Source organism: Terrapene carolina, unplaced genomic scaffold (genome assembly GCF_002925995.2).
Source record: "Terrapene carolina triunguis isolate 2854851 unplaced genomic scaffold, T_m_triunguis-2.0 Scaffold612, whole genome shotgun sequence".
NCBI classification, from domain to species: Eukaryota; Metazoa; Chordata; order Testudines; family Emydidae; genus Terrapene; species Terrapene triunguis.
In genome coordinates this window covers 644,621-650,465 of record NW_020664963.1, presented here as the reverse complement: position 1 = coordinate 650,465, position 5,845 = coordinate 644,621, and the positions used below count along the sequence as shown (strand labels likewise).

Sequence of the window (5,845 nt, the reverse complement as noted above, 5' to 3'; positions counted from 1 at the left end):
TTCCACCTTGCATTCCCCCCCAGCCCTGCGGCAGCTCCCCGCCCCCCCCCCCACCCTGAGGCGCCCCGCGGCAACTCTCCGCCCCTCTGCCCTGAGGCGCCCCCCTGTGGCAGCTCCCCCGCCCCAGGGAGCCGTGCGGCAGCTCCCCACCCCAGCTCACCTCTGCTCCGCCTCCTCCCCGAGCACGCCGCCCCCGCTCTAATTCTCCTCCCCTCCCAGGCTTGCGGCACCAAACAGCTGATTGGCGCCGAAAGCCTGGGAGGCAGGAGAAGTGGAGCAGTGACTGCGCGTTCGGGGAGGGGGCGTAGCAGAGGTGAGCTGGGGTGGGGAGCCCTGCAGCAGCTCTCCCCCCCCGCCCTGAGGCACCCACCCCCCCGGCCCCGGGAGCCGTGCGGCAGCTTCCCACCCCAGCTCCCTACTGCTCCGCTCCCTCCCCGAGCACACCACCCCCGCTCTAATTCTCCTCCCCTCCCAGGCTTGCGGTGCCAAACAGCTGATTGTCTCTTGTCTCTCAGCAGAATGTCTCTTGTGACTGATGTGTGCAAAGCTGGGCCCATTAGATTGCAGGCTGAGGTCTTTGCTGGATAAGGACCAATAATTTCACACCCTAATTGGTGACTATTTGGGTAAATTTTCTCTGGCTGCAGTGGTGGTGAAAGAGGTCCTATGCAGCCCTGCTCCCCCACATACAGAACCTGAAAAATAAGAAGGTAGAGGAGGGTCTGAGGAAAGTTCTCAGGAAATAATCCTACCCATATATGTGTCCTTTTCCTTCCCCACTTGTTTTATCTTCTTTCCTATCTTTCCTATCCTATTGCCTTCTCTGTAAGAAGAGTCTTATTTAGATGGCCAAGGCTGCACATTTTGCAAAACTCCTGTGAGCCTGTGACCACAAAGAGGCAGCTAAATGCAGTTACCTAAACGGGTACAAGTTTGCTAGGCCTCAGAGTGGCTGATAAATGCATGCGCTGAGCCTCTGTTTTACCAGAAGTGAGACTTCAAGTGAGGGTCAACATCAGAAACAGAAACTGCATTTTCAATCTTTGCAGTTCTCTTCTTTCCCCTTTTGTTTTGCCTTCTTCGAAAGGCATCACCATGATATAACAAGAACATCACCAGAGGATTTGGCCCATCTCAACTAACCTCTTCCTTTTCCCCCACAAAGGACAGCCATTATTGTCTTTAATACCATCCAACAGCGTGTTAGACCAAGTAGTAGTGGTGGGGTTCCATCTAAAAATTCCCTCTAACTAAAGGGAAAGGGGACAAGGGATGTTGTTAAAATGAAAGCCTGATTTAACACTTTACATCTCAAATGCTTTAACTGTTCTTCCTTCTTGTCTGCATCTTTAATAAAAGGTGAGAGAAACAGTGGGATATTTTAGTCTGTGGAATTGCCTATTTAGAGAAAGGAGGGAAGCTATGTTACTAGGAATTTATAAAAAACTTGACTGGCTTGGATCACTTGATAATTGCCCTGTTTTGTGCATTCCCTCTGGGGCACCTGGCATTGGATAATGGGCTAGACAGACCATTGGTCTGACACCATATGGCTGTTCTTATGATGAGCATAAATCACAATCTCATGTGGAAGAACATGTTGCTTATAAAGTAGAGATGCTTGCTCATATTGGTTCCTTTTCAGAAGAAGGCTCTGTCTCCTCTCACAGCGCTTGTGAAATAGATTTAAATAACTGAGTCTGGGGAGTTATTTCTGTGTCTTTTGTTTTGATGGCACAAACAAGAGCCCTGATGCAGACAACTCTCTAATCTCCCTGCTGACATCTCATCACTGGGGATGGTCAAGTTGTGGAGAAAACACAGAGATAAATCTAAGCTGTGGGACATGAATCCTGGTCATCAAGTCCTAGGAAATAAGAGGTCATTACTCAAAGCTGCAAACATCCTGGAGTTTTAGGTCAGTGCTATTTCCCCTACTGCTCCTGCTTAGCACAGAAAGTTCTATCTTGATTTTAAAACTGTCAGTGATGGAGAATCCACCACAACTTTGGTAAGTTCTTCCAATGCAGTTGGGCACCTAACTCCCTGAAAGTTGAGAGCAGCTCCCATTTACACTAAGATCCTAAAATGCTTAAAGGTGACTTACTTCACAACAGATCAAGGTGTAGCCCATGCTGAACTAATGAGGCACCTCTCTACTGGCTAGAGCACATACAGAGTACATCTGCTACAGGCTTTTAACTAATGGCTCTGGTCTTTTATCTCAGCCAGTACACACTGATGTGTTTCTATTGAAATTTCCACAGCAGCCTCTGGAGTCTCTGATGTCTAGATGAGGCAATGCCCCTACCTTCATTCCTTTCCACCCAAGTTCTCCACCTAATTACTTGCCATGGCCCCAATCATCACAGTGCCCATGTGCCTGACAATCCTTAATAGATTAACCTCCGCAGACTCCTGAAATGTAGGGAAACTATTGTTAATCTCAATTAAGAGAGAAGGAGCAGAGGCAGGGATTGTCAAAGGACCTGAGGAGTTTAAGCGTCCAGCTCCCAACAGTGATCAGCAGAGGTGGACACCTAACCTTCTTCTGCCTTGAAAATCCCAGACTGAGAGGAGGTGTCAGTTATCTGTAGTCACAGAAGTTGTCTATGGCAGAGCAGAAACTTAACCCAGCTCCCAAGCATCTAGTGCTCTACCTTCAAAGCCATCCTCTCCAACTATTCACACCCCAACCTGAAACCATACTTTATGGTCAAGGTTTTTAAAGCCGATTAACATCCTTTTGCAAGACATATCAACAGACTGCAGATGGGAAAATCTGTTTTGGGGGGCTTTTTTAACCCAATGTTTCAATTTTTCATCTGAAAATGTCAATCAAAATTAAGTTTTTCCTTTCATTTAAAGCAACATTTTCTTTTGAAAAGAATATCACTATAAAAAATGGTTGGTTGGAATCAAAATATTTAATGGGAAAATTGTTTTTTTCAATTATGTCTTTTCACTTTTTCATGAGAAATGTTCAAAAGAAAATGAAGCTTTTCATTTCACTTGGATACAAAATTTTCACTTCTTACTCTTTGCATGATAAATTGTGAGAGAAAGGCAAACTTTCTCCCACTTTTCGTACTTTCCTTTCCACAATTTTAGGGTGGAAAAGTGGGATAAAGTTTTTTTAAAAAGAGGTAAAAAAAGAAAGAGACTGAAAATCCAAAGCCTAAACATTGGGGGGGGGGGGAATGGGAGGTCTAGAGCATCAAAGTTGCAGATGGATGAATGAACACTGTAAGGAACAGGGACACTTCTGTGGAGCAAACCACTCCCTTTCATTCCTAGGACAAGATCACCACTGGAGGAGTGAAGAGGGTCTGCTGAATCAGGATTCTCCTGAATTCAGCTGAGCACACAGTGTTTAATTGAGAAAAAATAAGAAAATTCCCAAACAAAGTTTGTTTGCTAACATGGATTTAAGAAAAATGTAATATCAGTCACTTAAGCTGTGTCTACACTACCGCCTGGATAGACGCTCCTGAGATCAATGCACAGAGGTCAATTTAGCAGATCTATTGCCAAATCGACTGCAGATCGCTCTCCAGTCGACCCTGGTACTCCACCCCAAACGAGAAAATTAAGGTAAGTTGACTGGAGAGTGTCAACCTAAGCTACGTCGACTCCAGCGACATTATTCACATACCTGGAGTTGCGTAACATAGGTCGACTTACCGCAGTAGAGTAGACATAGCCTTAGAGGGAGAGGTGGGGAGAATTACAAAAAGGACATAATTATTATTGTTATTTCTGTTTAATTGCAGATATATTTTAAGTCCACAAAATGGACCAGCAGAACCTCACCACTACATTGACTGAATTTGTGCTCCTGGGACTCACCCAGAGTCCTGAGCTAGAGCATTTTTTCTTCATTGCCTTCTTCATAGTATATGTGACCACTTGGTTGGGAAATTTAACCATCATCATCACGGTGATCTCTGATCACCACCTCCACACCCCTATGTATTCCTGCTGGCCAACCTGGCTTTCCTAGATGTCAGTGACTCATCGGTCAATACTCCCAGATTGCTGTTGTGTCTCCTCTCCCAGTGTAAAACCATCTCATTCAATGACTGTCTCCTCCAGATCTTCTTCTTCCACTTCATAGGGGGTGCAATGGTATTTTTCCTTGTGGGGATGGCAGTCGATCGGTATGTGGCCATCTATAAACCACTGAGATACTTGATTATCATGAATCGGAGTGTATGTGTGGGGATAGTGGCACTGGCGTGGCTGGGTGGATTTGCTCACTCTGCTGTTCAGATTGGACTGCTCCTCCAGCTACCGTTCTGTGGGCCAAATGTCCTGGACAATTTTTACTGTGATGTCCCACAGGTCATCAAACTGGCCTGCACTGACACCCATGTGATCGAGCTGCAGATGGTCTTCAATAGTGGAGTGCTCCTTCTAATTGTATTCATAATTCTGCTCATTTCCTACATCATCATCTTAGTCCAGATCAGGTCACATGTCACGGATGGGAAGCGCAAGGCTCTGTCAACCTGTGGAACCCAGATTACCGTGGTGTGTTTAATATTCATACCCACCATCTTCATCTATGCTCGGCCCTTCAAGAAGTTTGCCCTGGACAAAGTGGTGTCTGTCATTTACACAGTAATCACTCCAGTGCTGAACTCAATGATCTACACGTTGAGAAATGCTGAGATGAAAAAGGCCATCAAGAGACTGATGAGCAGATTCCTGTTCTCATGCAGGAAACTAAAAACATAATTTATTTTTGAATGATCATTTCTCTTAGAAACTAGACCATATCAGAGAGGGGATGGATACATCACATGAATTGTGTATCCTATCGAACGGGATCACATCCTGCAAACTTGTGAAATATTATGTGCATAAATAAGTTACGGAACAAGGGCCATAATCTCCACTGAAATCCATGAAGCCAGTTGGTGCAAATCAGCATAGCTCCATTGGAGTAAATAGAACATATCCCCAGCTGGTGTAAATCAATGTATGGTAGTTGCTGTGATGAATTGGGTTTTTTTCCACCTTGTTATGTTGCATGTGAGTCGTACTGTCTTACACTAATACTGTGTGTACCTCAGTTTCCCTGTGCACTGCACCAATGTCTAGGTGGTGGGAATTGGGTGTGACTTTTGCTGAGGCCCTCAGGGCAGGTGAAGCTTCCCATCTGTCTGCACGTAGGCAATGGTCGGTGCCCTTTGTAACCTGACATCCAGGAGGGGGATGAGACCAGGTGACACTTTCCCCGGGAACCAGGACAAAGCCCAGGGGAGGAGCAACGGGCATGCTGGAGGTCAGGCAGTGGTGTCCAGGGCAGTCTGCAGTGTGGGACTGGAAGAGGAGGAGTCCAGGGCATCTGGCCCGGGACTCCCCAAGATGGACTTGTCTGAAAGTCACTGATTTCTGTGCTAACAAGTTCTGTTCTACGATGTGTACCTCTCGACTAATAAACCTTCCATTTTACAATGCTGGTTGAGTCACAGCTGACTGCAGAGTTGGGGTGCATGGCCCTCTAGCTTTCCTAGGAGCCCCACCCAAGTGGACTCGCTGTGGGAAGCGCATGGTGTGGAAGGGATGCTGAATGCTTTGAGGTCAGATCCAGGAAATTCGAAGCTGTGTAAGCTTCTTGTCCTGGCGACAGTTTTCTCAGAGAGAGGAGGCATGCTCCTCCAGAGTCCTGACTGGCTTCATACGGAGTAGTTCCAGAGCATCGGCCCGGTGACTCCATGACAGTTGCATTGGAGCCAGTAGACCATATCCCCAGCTGTAAACCTAAATAGCGCCACTGGAGACAATGGGTCAAATCCCCAGCTGATGCAATTCAGTGTGCTCTCTGAATATTTTCCAA

General features: G+C 46.3%; 1 pseudogene; it reads left to right on the top strand.

Moving 5' to 3' along the window:
* Nucleotides 1–3,793: 3,793 nt before the first annotated feature.
* LOC112116146 lies at nt 3,794–4,740 on the top strand (annotated as a pseudogene).
* Nucleotides 4,741–5,845: the final 1,105 nt, after the last annotated feature.